The following is a 14,097-nucleotide window of genomic DNA, read 5'->3' as shown; positions in this document are numbered from 1 at the left end:
ATCCTAATAACTGCTACAACGCCTAAAGCCAGATAGGCGCTCTGTGTGAGGAGCACGCATCGCTCTACCCTGTCAGACTTTGTCAAGGATAGACTACAAGGAAGTATAGCCTGATGCAAACCAGGTGCAATGACACAAAAAAAAACAGCTCTAGTGAGAGCAGTGCATGAAACAGAAGCCTGGTTCAAGGATCAAACTGAAGACACACTGCCCCCAGCAGTTAGACTGTGAACTCACTGTGAGACCGCTGCGCAGGGAAACTGGAGAAGCTATAAATTCACTCCACTGGTGACAGCGACTCTCTGCTGAGTGGGAATGTGCATCTCTGTCATGTGTCCTTCATCCGAGCTAACGGTGCTAAGTTGTTGCAAAGGTGGAGGAAGATAACATGACTCGATTTTGACGATTTCGATTTTTGGACACAACTCAATGTCAATTGAGACAGTAATAACACAGTTAAGTAGCCTAATAATTGGTTGCTGGTTGTGTACTGTTCAAAACAACAACAATAACAACAATTGATCAATCAACTGATCAGTATACAGATTTGTGGATATTTCTCAATAATTACACCCCACACTCACTGCCTTATAGAGTCCTTGATTCAGTTATTATTCAATCCAGCTTCTTCTCTCACTCTTTCATATTTTATATCCGCTCCAGGTATAATAATAACAAATATAACAATAATAATAATACGTGTTTCTATGTTGTGACTAATTAGAAGCACATTGTGTTTTCCCATAAGGAAGAGAAATAACAACCAGACAGTGTGATCATAACAATGAAATATTTAAACAAAGATAAAACAAGAAATGAAACATCACAAATGTAATGTTTGTTTGATTTTCCCTCTCTCTCACACATACACACACACACACACACACACATGTGGGCAGACAAACAACAGATGTCCTGAAAAATCCTCCCAAGAGTTTATTTGTCTGAATAAAACTCGACTGATGGAGGCAATGTGACCCAACTATCACTTGCTTATGCAGACTGTGATGTTTTTGATGGAGTCTGACTCCAGAGGAATGCTCAGTTTAGCCCGAAGTAACAAACTCCACTTGTTTGTTTTGGCAGGCACATGGAGGAAGAATTGTAATGCAGTGTTTTTATCTGACAGTTCGGGAGACAAACTTCATCGCTACTGTGGAATATTAATATGAACAAAGAAATGACCTATGTAAGACTGTGTGACTTTCCGCAGAGGAGTAATTTTGAATCCAACAAATAGTCCTTGTATAAGCCAGTGACTTTCTCCCTGTGGATTCCTTCCATTGAATTCCTAAATGCAAGACACAGAGGCTCACAATGTACCTGCTTGTTATTTTTCTAAAAAGTTGTGAACCAACTTTGCAGGTTCTTTTTAATTGACTTCAAAGGAAAGTACAGTGAACCTTCTGTGTTCGGTACATTTCTTTATCAAACAGGGCAGCATTGGTTGTGACGGGTGGGTGGATGCAAACAAAATGAGAACTGGGACACTGGGTGAGCTGGCAACTTCCAAAACAATCACTACTTGGCCTAAGGCAAAAAAACAAACAAAAAACAAAAAGCAAACAAAAAGAAGTGTGGGCATGACTGTTCCCTCGGCTGCCATGAGATGGCAGCGCAGTCTATTGTTCAAAAGCAGCATGGCAGCCCCCATGAGTCTGCCTCTGTTGAGGGTGTAATAATGAAAAACTGTATTTCTCCCTTTGTTTCTCATACTTGACACTTGACAGTGAAACTGCACATAATTGAGATGTTTTTTTTTCTGTCTGCACTGGTTTGTCAGAGCAGGTTGTAGCCTATTTTTCTATTTTTATGTCCCTGTTCAATGCTTAAGAGCTGATGGAGACAAAAACAACACTTGTGGGAAAAGTGTCAATCCTCTGGCCTCAGTGTTTTATTGAAAATGTTTTGCAGCCAGTTACAAACACATTTTCTGCCAGATCTGTCAGGGAATTAATCACTGAGCAAGTTTTATGTTGAAATGTAGGCCTCTGCTCCAGTGTGCCACTTGTAGTGAACATGATGTTATGTTCTTTTTTTCTTTTCTTTTTTTTGATTGTCTGAAATATGTATTTGGAGATCATATGTGACTGTAAACTGGCTATTTCCTTCTTTATTTAAGCCAAATATATCGCAAGTCTAATGACCTCAGTATTTTTTTTAATACACTAGAACAGATGTTTAATATTTTGAGTGATTTGTTGCTATTTTTTAACACAAAGCATTGCAACAGTCACCTACAGACACTTATAGTAAGATTATATCTTCTAGTAAGTCTCATCAACTGACATAGATAGTCAGCACATTGTTCTCTTGAGTAATCGATTGTTTTCATCAGCAGAAATATAGATATGTGCTGTAGACTTTCATAGTCAGTAAAACAGTAAGTGAAACAGTGACCACACAATCGCTAACAAAGAGGCCTGGAAAGCAATAAAAAGTTACATTAATAAACTAATGTTCTGTGGTCGAGGGGTTCACTGCAAGAGCACGGTGAGCTTGGTTTAGTCTGCTGTGAAACATTAATCTAACTCCATGAGCGCCTGAGGGGCATAACTGAGGGAAACACAAACATAAGAACAAACTGTGGGGCTTTATCAGGGGAAAGCACAGCACACACATGATGTTTGCATTATTGGTTATAAAAGCAACAAACATAAGGCCTCTTTATGATAAATATTATATTCATCACTCAGCAGTAGCTACATAATTCAGTGTTAGATGAGTTCCAGGAGCTACTGAATGGATTTGTTGACAATATTTTACTGCCTGGGAGCTATAAATGTGTAACAGAGTGCATGTCAAGGATGGCAGTCAAACATTAAATACGGGCACATATGCAGACAGACCATTCAGTGTGATTATTATACTTACTGAAGAGTCAGGAGAAATTGCATCTTATGGTTATTTCTTATATACAGCACTCTATTTTTTATCTCTCTGTTTATTCTAAAATAAACAATTAGACACCATTGTATTACAGCTGTCTATGCTGGTTCATTTAACCACTGAATCTACATGTTTCACTGTTCTTACTGATCTGCTGCCCATCATGTCCATATTCTTGACCTATCTCCTTGAAGGTCATCACATCTTCAACCAATAGCTTTCAATGCATATCATCATGCATAATGAAAATGCATGCAAATACATACACAGACTAGATTACAGGGCCACTTATTTCACATTTTATTCTCCACTAATGATATTCTGATAAAATATTTGTGAATAAATGCGTAACTTTGCTACAGTTTTTTTTTTCAGTGTGAGATTGGAAGATATTGTCAGTCACAGGCAACAGTTACAAGGCAGTAAAACAAGCCCAACTTTTCCTGATAAGGTACAACCCTTTCATCTGAGGCTCCCACAAAGCAAAGAACAGGCATTAACGATCAGATAGATTTTGCTTTTACTACTTACCTTCAGCAAAGTGATTCACAGTGACCCCTGATGTCTCCTCGGTTTCCGTTTTAGTTTTCATTAGGATTCTGGTAATGTAACCAAGACTCTGTGCTATTTCGGATATGACTGGATAATGTGGTTCCTGTGTGTGAGTTGCAGCATGAGTGGCCTTGCAGTCAGGCAGGCCCACAGGTAGATGGGACTGGGTCACTGCCAATGAATAACACTTTAATGTCCTCTCTGCCAATCACAGTGAAGCTGACTTTAGGACGGCTTTGGAGAATGAGGAGACGATATGGAAGGGGGAGGAAGGTGTGAGGAAACTGCTTTTAACCCATGCTGGGGCTCATTGATATTTTAATGTCATTGTCTTGTAGACATTTGCCGCTTTACTGTGATGCTAAATCATGAATACACCATGTATCTCCCAGAGAAGTGCCTGGCTGTTTGCTGGATTATTCATGTGAATGGCTGCATACAACAATCTCTATTCAAAGGTATGTCCCCCAGCACTGATCAGAAGTCTTGTTTTGTTTTTATCACAATACAAGGACACAATGTGACATTACGGACAGTACACTGTATACACGTAAACTCTTATTATGCTCAAAAAGAACTATTTTCTATGACATGTTGTCCTTTTCCATTGGAAGTCATTATAGCTTTCCTGATTGTCTTGGGGTCAAAAGTCAACTTCCATTGGGGCACATTCATAAAGTTACACTCACACATATCAAAAGCATTAGAAATAACTGTGTAAGTGTGAAGTGGGTGTGAATGCTTGGATGTTAATCTCTAAAATATGCAGAAATACATGCAGCGACCCCCAATTCCAATGTCAGGAAAGTGCGAGGGGTATCTATCTACAAGACTGCCCTGCTGCCTCAACTGCTCTTTAAATGGCAACTCCAGAGTAAATGTTAGGGAGGCGAGGGAGAGACAGACAACATTGAAGTGGCAGATGAGGAGCCTCCACGCTTATTAAAACAGCAAGTGAAACAGTGATGAATGAGCGATCACTTTTATTACACTTATTAATTTTAACATCACTTTGCTTTACTGCGAGGTAACATCTGCTCACATCGGTAATAGGATTTCAGCAGATGAGATGGATCATGTCTACAGATGCTCCTCCCATATTCTGTCCACAGGAATTTACAGCAATCATCTACCTTCACGTGTAATCTGTCACTTATTTTGTCAGCTTATTGTATCACAGACAAACATCATATGTATCAGTGTAAGTGTATACCTATTGCACAATTTATCTTTTCCGCTCATTTGAAATCCTACATACACTGTAGACGCTTGTGAAATAAATTGTGTCAGGGAATATTTTGTCTCGTTATTGTCCCTGAACTGTTTTACTTCGCCTCACCTCATATTTAGTACAAATTTACCAGAGTTTAAACAGAGTTTACCTACACATATACATTGTTCAAGTGACATTTAGAGAAATCCAAGATCTTACAAAGCTCTCAGGCTGTTCATGGCACAGACCATTTTATGAATTACCAAAACAGCTTTGATTGCAATAGTAACAGCGTCAACCCTAATTAAGATGCTAGTGAACTATGTTTGGTGAATTTCCTCTTTGCACCCAGACACCGGCTTTCATCCATCACATTTGCACATTCAAGTTGAGGACCACACCAAGACTCTGACACTCAAGAGATATAAACTACCAGTACAATGAAAAAAAGGGTTTAGGGAAACCTGACCATGGACTAGTGAAAGGAGTTGCAGCAGGAATAGAGACCTTTAAAACAAAGAAACAAAAAACAAATAATATGAATACCAATGGAGATATTAAAAGTGCATCCCCCAAAGGAAATAAAGTGCAAGACATGCAAGAATGCATAAAATAGAAACACATTATATCACATCACATCACATAAGTTTAAGAATCTGAATATCCATCTGTACCACTCTTCTACAAAATCTTGTATCATATCATGACATATAGTGTAAAACAGTTTTAACACTAATAAAGACCTTTATTACAATTATACAGTCAGTTCTGATTGTATAATTGCATATGTCTAATTATTACAATACATTTCAAACTTTCAATCCCTACTTAGCTCAAAACTGTCACAGTGAGTTTTCCTTCTCAATTGACTCCCAGGAATACAATCAGACAACTGTACCAGATATCCATTTAATCTGTCTCTAGGTATTGAAATAACCTGGCTTCAAATGACTTGGCCTGTCAGATAATAATGAGCAAACTTGTTATTTGATTAATTTGCAATGGACGCATATAGGATTAAATAATTCTATTTCACTTTGACTTTATTCTGTTACTAACTCAACAGAGATTCAGCGATTTCCACACAGTGTTTCCAAAACCATAAATTATTCTTTTTCTTTTTTTCTTCCAAATTGCCTCCCATGAGTGAAATTCCACATATCGAGGTGGCCTTTGGTACCTTTAATCCATAGACACACTTACATTACTTCAGTGAATTTCAGTATTTCACCTTACAAAATATATCTTTTTGACAAGCTGCCAAGACAGTAGACCAGGTGCCTAAAATAGTTAATCTGTATCTAATTGTTCCAGGATAAGCACTGACTTATTCATCTACAAACTTTCTTCAACCCTTGTTATCATAGAACACCAGCAATACCTGATTTAAAAGAATAGAGCCAGATTTTCTCTCTAATTGAATTGCTTTAATTCACTGTTTTGATACATTGCAATTTTTAACTGCATGTCAGTTTTTTCTTTTGGATGCACAGGAAATTGTCAGCGAGGGGTTTAAACCACATCTACCATCTTTCCCATTTATTGTAAATTTTCGAGCAGTGGTAAGTTATTGTATCAAAACTCAACACCAGTATCAGCTTGTGGTTTTTAATCAATAAGCAAGCTGAATAAATGGAATTCCTGTTAAAACATGATGATTTGTATGGTGCATGGACCTGTGAGTGCCCTTTAATTTTAACTCTTAAATCATTTGGTGTTTCAGATTATTTTTGCATTTCAAAAATGATTCATCTTTATTAAAAAAAAAAAACAAAAAAAACAATGGCACTTATTAAATGCTACCAAAATATTCTATGCACGTTGCTGTATGGTTTTCGGCCACAGGCGGCAGCACTGAGCTCAACCAGTCCAAAGTATAAGCAGAGGAAGAAAATCACATGGAATTTGCCATAGCCTACATGGCTGGGATTTTTCACATAACACATAATGGACCATGTTTCTTTCACCTTACACATGCCAGACGTGGAAATCAAATACCCTGAAGTGTTGCTAAAATGCTCACCTGTTCTCTGGTAGATTGGTGTGCAATTTAGGCCTACTTGTTTATCCAATTGGCAACTTTAATTTGCACAGGTTGGGTTGCTGCCCTGGCGAGCCCAATATAAGCTTGGTTGTGACTATTCAATGGGGATATGCGCACCATATGCCTTTTTTTAAATCGATGAAAACACTTGGCCACGTTCAATTTACTTGGCACCGGACAAATCGGTTTTCCGAGAGGAACACGACAAGTGGAAGCTCCGGACAAAAATGTCGGGCGTTCAGATGGAGGCTACAATCACTGATTAGTTTTTTCTGGGCTTTGGTGTTGATTTTTCCATCAGCGACTCTTCTATGTAATCCAAAGAAGATTTGAGATTGATAGACTGTATCCTATCAACATTTTTCGGACATTTTGGCAAATTGCTATCATGGAAACTACCATTGACTTGAGTGATAAGTTTGAGTCCACTACCCAGAGGATCCTCTCCTAAAGGTAAGAGCTATGATGAGTGTTTGAGTGTGATGATACAGTACAGGTGTTGCATGTAGCCTATCCGAGTTTTGTTTGTTCTGTTACTTATCAGTGTAACTGGTCACATATCATCTTGTTGCTTGGTAGTGGGTTTGTATGGCTTCTACTTGACAGTCTGTTACTCCTGTTTGAGCGTTGTGAGTGAACTGGAGTTGTTTTGAGTGCTGAAGTGGGCAGATGGACTCGCTCAACTCACCTGGGTTACAAAACAAAAGTTAGTCTGCATGTGATATGTATTAGAGCTTTCTCTGCAGTGATTTCCCATTAGGGTCTAGTCTTAGTTTGTGGTTTGACATGATCTAGACTAGGTTATAGCCTAAAATAATCACCCAGGGCGGCTAAATTACAATATAATTCCCTGAGGGTTGAAGGGGGCAATTTGAGATTGGCAGATTAGTGGCACCTGACCACAAAGTGTCATGCTTGCTGATCTTTCACAGTACTCAGACTAGCAGCAAAGAAGTAGTGATTTATGAAAACCTAACATACACTAAGTCTATAGGAACATAACTGGTATTTTGTATGGGCTCTGAAGCAGCAGGACTCAATACTGGCTTTCTGTCTCAGAACTGAGACTGAGGAACTCAGCTGATATTCATTTGATGACTCTGATCTTTGGACTGTCTTGGTTGGTTTGTGCATGCTAAGAATCCTGGATTATGTAGCTATGTAATCTGTTTTTTTTTTAAATGTCTTCACTGTACAGTTTAGTTAATGGAAAAATTCAAACTTTACAGCAGAAACGTGTCTACAGCCTGGTCCAAAAAACAGTCTATGACCTACTTTCTCCTTCATGACAGCTGTTGATAACTCAAAGGCTCCATATAACTCACTTGTTAAGATTTTATTAAGGCTTAAAGTCCTGCATAATTGAGCCTATGCTCCTGCCTGCCCCTCCTCTTTTCCCATTTGTGGACGAGCCAGGTTACTGGCATAATAGCGAATATCAATGATGGCACAGCCCACTCTGAGCTTCATTACTGCTTTCTAGAAACTTATGGGTGATGTCATGTAGGCTATGTCCATCTTTACTCATTTACTTTTTTCTGTGGTTGTGACGATCAAATCAAACAGTTTCCATAACACAAAATGAATCCAGAGGCAATAACTTCTTATCAAACTCATCTATGTTGTTATATCACAAACATTGTTTTATACTATCTGTGGCAACTGTCAGCTGTTATCCAAGACTGTGTGTGCAGATACATTTGGTCAATCATGTGTCTGAGTCTGCGAGAACGCTGCAGCAGCAGCAGCAGCGATGTTTTGGGAGAAAAACAAAACAAAAAGAAGACAGGTTGTCAGGACTAGAAAAAGCTGTGGAAACAAAAGTGTTTGCCCTAAAAGGCCTTAAAAGTTATTGCAGCTCCTTTGAAAGCACTCTGTGTAGCTATGTTGCTTTAAGTGATGCAAATTACTTGAATTCTCCAGTTTTAGTTTCTGAATTGCAAATGCCTATATTATGATAAAGCACAATACAGTTTTAGCTTCTCCCTGAGTGTTTGTATACTGATCTACTGAGGATCTTGCTTGTTGGTTGATAAAACAGGCACTGCTGGCAAACTCCGCCCAGGAAGTTCCTGAACTTTCATTAAGTACTTTACCCACAGCAGGAACTTCTCTTGAGATAAAAACTATCTGTCTTGAACTTTATTCAGACCCTGTTTCCTCAGGTTCCTCTTCCCCTGCAAAGGTTCCTGCAGGGGAAATACATATACTTTTCTTCCATGAGTCTCAGACCAATTGGATGTGTTAATTAGTCAGCCTGTGTGCATCTTTTGGATCACGTTGGATGTGGGCATTCTGATAAGGACGGGTGTTATGAAGAGGTCACTGGTACTTTGGAGTTAATGAGCAACAATTAGGTAATCAGTGACCCTGGACACCGTTGACCCTGCCAGAGATGTTAGCGCTCTGTCTCGGGCCGTCTAGTTGGAACAGGCGTGAACTGCGAGCTCCACAAAAATGGGGGCATAATGATACAGATAGATGACACATTTTCTGGTTGAGCGGGCCTGAGGCAGTGAAGCTGCACTAACAAGGTGACAGGGAAAACTTGAATCAAGGTAGTTTGGCTGTGAATATTTCTGTGGCACAGGGAAGTTGAGAAGTTGTTCCTGTCAGCTTCATGACACCTGGATATTTTGTCTATAAAGAACAAAGTAAAGTACATCAGCTTCTCTCTTTTGGGCTTTCATTAATTATTTTTTGCTTTATATTTTTATATTTAGTGCCTTGGTTTCTTTTTTAACAGTTTCTGGCAAAGAGACACAAGATAAGACACAGCGTGCAAGATGTTATGTAAGTCTGTTTATATAACTGCACTAAATCTGAGCCGAAAGTGTGATTAAATATAATTGTATTCATTTTAATCTATAAACATCAATAATCTCCTAAATAAAATGACAACCAGTGACATTTTGCATGAATAAGCATAGACAAGACTGGCATATGCTGTGTTTGTAAATACCATAAAAGCAAAAATATTTAACATTAAGCTTAACAAAGAAGAGTCAGTCTGAGTCTGTGTCAGCTCTTCTTTAATTGTGAGAAGGAAACTCCCTGCTTTATAGGTTCATTTACTTTTGATTGCAGTCTGTAAAATGTTATAGTGTGTGTGTTTGGATAACTCCATAAATGCCATTCCTCCTCGGTCTCTATGAAGCTTGACATTTCCTTTATAAGTGTGCAGGAGCACTTGTGTAGACACTCGGTGTGTGTCCCCTGAGGTTGCCATGACTCCAGAGAGCTTCAGTTAGTGCAAGTTGCTCCAAGAGCTCTGAATATCAGACTCCAGCTGAAGACGGCTGCTAAAAAAAATGTCAGTGCAAATGACATTGAGTTACTCTCGGTGCACTAAGAGCAATAGTTTGATTTCCTTGAGAACAACAACATTGATGTGGATGATATATTGTAAACGCTATTTGTGTAAAGTGTGATGAAGCAGTCATGCTTTCAACTCAGGAGAAGTGTTGTACTGCCTGTGTAAAACATTAGGGGGCAGTGTAACCTCAGCTCAGAGTCTCTGAGAACAGGCTGTTCCCCCATAAGCGCTCCAAACTAGAAATGACTGTTTTGTGTTCAGAAGATAATTAATATTTTTGAGCTGAATAAGAACATGTGCAAATAAGGTTGTTGTGGTAATACAGGCCGTGGTCTCAAGTGGTACTGAACATCTTTGCCCGGCACATAATGACTAGTAAGTGTGGTTGATTGTGTCAGGTCCTCCACTGATTGCAATGCTTTGTGATTTGATTGCTTATTGCTGGCTTCACATTGGTTTTCATGTCTTGCATACCTCCACTTAACCTGAGTGTGCTTCGGCCACGCTCAATCATTATTGTAGAATATCATGAGAACTGAATTTTCCGTGGAACAAAAAAAAAAAAAACAACAAGAAAAGAAAATTGTCTCATAATTAGTGACACTTATTAGACCTGGAATGATTAGTTAATCCAGAGAAAACATTAATTGGTGACTGTTTTCGTTTTATTTTAGTCACTTTTACAAGTAAAATTCGACATGTTTCATTTTTCCACAATTCTCAAAAATGCAGGAGCGGTAGGTTGAGCGGGCACCTCATATGTAGAAGCTATAGACCCCACTGCAGTCGGCCCCGGTTCGAATCCCACATCGGGTGGCCCTTTACTGCATGTCATTCCTCCTCTCTCTGCCTCCCCCATTTCCTGTCTATCTCAACTGTACTATCCATTCAAGGCATGATAAAGCCCCAAAAATATACTGAATTTTTTTTATTTTTTTTATGCAGGAGCAGTCGTTTTCTCCGTGCCTTGTTTTTTTTTGTGGTAATCGACTGATGGTTGGACAAACAAGACATTTAAATATGTCACCTTATAGACCCTTGGAAATGATAATGTTAGCTGCTATCTGACATTTTGACTCATTGAGGAAAAGCGTCAAAATAATCAGCAATGAAAATTGAAAATAATCATCATTGCAGCCCCAACGTTGTCATTTTTCCTCTTCCTACATGTGTAAAATGTTACACGGAAAATACCTAGGAGTGAAGGCAACAACATATCCAAAAATTTGTACATAAAAAGCCTTTGATGTTCAGGAGAGAAAGAAGGCAAAGGTGGTTTTATCAAGGCTGACTGCATTAGGTGATATGGGGCTAATGGGCAGGTGCTGGCTTGACTTACATCTGGAACTAAACCCGTGGAAAAGGTGTTCAGCAGTTGGTGGATGTCTGCAAGAAAGACGGAGACAGAAGGAGAACACACCAACCTCTAGCCCATATCTTTGCCCATGCAGAGACTTTTCTTGAGGGCGAATTGCTGCTTGGTCTAGTCTGAACGGCTTTTGTACAATGATAGTGACTGAGTGAGGACATGGCTGGTTTAAGAGGTGGATGTGAACTGACATCCCCATACACTCAACCCACCAGCCTGTTGCCTCCAGAACGTCTCATTTAGCAGTAGAGCAGAAATAGACAGAAATGCTCTGTGAGATTACTGTCAGCAAATTGGTCCAAGGGCGAGACTATGGAATATGTTTTTGTTATTGTTGTTGTTTTGCAAATTTGAATGTGCAATTGTCGAGGTATCTTTAGTGTGCATATGGGTAGTATGGTGTATAATGTCTCAACAAGTTACATCTGTTATGTCGAGCAATGGGCTAGCCATTAACTCTTTCGCGACCATTGACGAGTAAACTCGTCACAGCCTGCCGAACGTTCACGACCATCGACGAGTTAACTCGTCAAAACCGTTTTTTTTTTACAGATTACGATAATAGACACTCTGAGGTACCCTGTGTGTGAATATGGTAGTCCTCTGATATGTAAAAACTGTTTTAAACTAAAATCAAAACATAATGTTTTTTATAAACTGTGTGATCTTGGTTTTGTTTGAGTAATCTGTCTGCTACAGTGTTGCGACTTTCTCGCTGAATCTGGCGACTTTCCAAACCCTCTTGGCGACTTTTTTTGTCAAGCGACTAGCGACAGATCTAGTGACTTTCTCCGGTGCTGTTACAAACATTTCTGGTTTGGAGATTCGGATCTGAAAGCTCGTTATCACTGCTGTTTTCCCCGTGCAGCGGGTGCTGTGACCGGCCAGTCACACAGGAGTGTCACGGAGCTGCTCCGCTGCGGCCAGAGACCCGCACCGCTGCACTCCACGCTGCCACACCCCCCAGATTTGCCTCTGAATATATTTATTTAGCCATAGAAATGATTTGGGAGACATGCCACACTGCAGAGTACCGGTAAAATGAGCCGATTGCCACTTGACACAAAAGTGCATTTTTCTCTGAAACTAGAGCGGGAGCTCCGTTTTTGGAGAAACCGAGCTCTCTTCTTCTCCTTGGTACTCACGAACGAAACGGCGGAAAAACTTGCAGTTTTTTCGAGGAGCACGTTGTAAAGTCACTCTTCAACCACGTGAAAACCGTTTGTTTCTAGGTGATGTACAGAGTTCAGTTCGACGTGAGAAAAAAGGTAAAAAATAGCCAAAAACATATGGTCCTGAGCGGATGTGATGAGAAATTTGTGTGGTCGCAAAAGAGTTAAAACACATGCAAATGTTTGTACAATAACGTACTTTAACTGATAACAGCCGTGGAATCGACACATTTCCACTCATGAGTACGTTTTCCACAAATCCACCTAATTGCACTAGCGGCTTTGCCTCTGGTGCTTCTGTTTTCTGTCAGCTGAAAACGTAGTACCCACTAATTAAATTCACTAGGAACAGAAATAACCATGGCTGAAAGTTTTAATTATTGTTGTTAAACTTGACATTGTGTTGTTTTTATTTTAATTGACAGCCCCTTTCTACGTTTTCAGTGTAAAAGGGAGAAAATCTGGATGTACTTTGTTGGTCTGTGTGAACATACCGAGCTGTACCAACACAGCCTTTACATGTTTTGCTCTCCATTATCCTCTTAACTAATACTGAAAGGGTGGGACAGTTCAGTCTGACAAGGAAATTGCACGTACTGAACATAGGAGTACAGGTAGGCTACTTCAGAGAAAACAATCTCTGCTGAACAGATTTTTTAGGAGCATGTGATAATATAGCTCCACTTAAATCGCGAAGGGAAAAGTATGAGGCCAATTATATAAAATGTTTTTATTTCTCATAAGATGCATGTGGTTGGTTTTGTAGAAGCCCCTGATATTCACTTCTTGATATCTTAGACTCAATTTCCTGTCTTGACGTCACCAGCAGCGCACACACTGTGTGACTCACTGTAAGCCCCTGTGGTTGAAGACAGAAGCAGCAATTAATGATAAAATGTAATCCCCATAGTCTCTATTTGCCTTAATTTACTTTGCATTTAAATAAGTGATGCTTTTTAGGTTATTTACTTGCATCTTAATTGATTATTAGCTATTTAATTGTTGTTAAATCTTAGATTCATTCAGGGCTCTCTCTCACCATTTTCTCAGCTGCATATTTTGAATTGTCAGCTGCTGTTTCTGATGCTTTTATCATGTATGTATGGTTTAAATGCAACCTGTAGTGCCCATATATTAAATTTTTTACACATTTTTGAAATTCAGTTCTTACACAATAATTCTCTTATGTAAAACAGCTGTCCTGTGGAGATTAGAGGGCGGCAGTGACTTCATGGTAGTGGGACATGATTTAAGCCAAGGGATGATTGGGGATGGCATTTTTGAAATGTCAAAAGGGGTGAGAAGTGCAGAGCTGCCAACTGGCTTATCTGTAGTTAGTCCCTGTACTGTAGTATCACACTATCAGGGATATAGATTTCATTTCATGGGTTTGTTCAAGGGGATAGTGGTGTGAGTGCTTCCTGCTGCTGCTGTTGGGAAAACAATGAAGAATGTCAGAGAAACTGAGCCTTTGTTTGAGGCGTAATTGCACGTTTAGATAAAAGTAGCACTGCTTTTTTTTTATCCAGCAGCAAGACGGCA

This window comes from Trachurus trachurus (genome assembly GCF_905171665.1).
Source record: "Trachurus trachurus genome assembly, chromosome: 10".
NCBI classification, from domain to species: domain Eukaryota; kingdom Metazoa; phylum Chordata; class Actinopteri; order Carangiformes; family Carangidae; genus Trachurus; species Trachurus trachurus.
Note: the sequence above shows the minus strand (reverse complement) of the source record.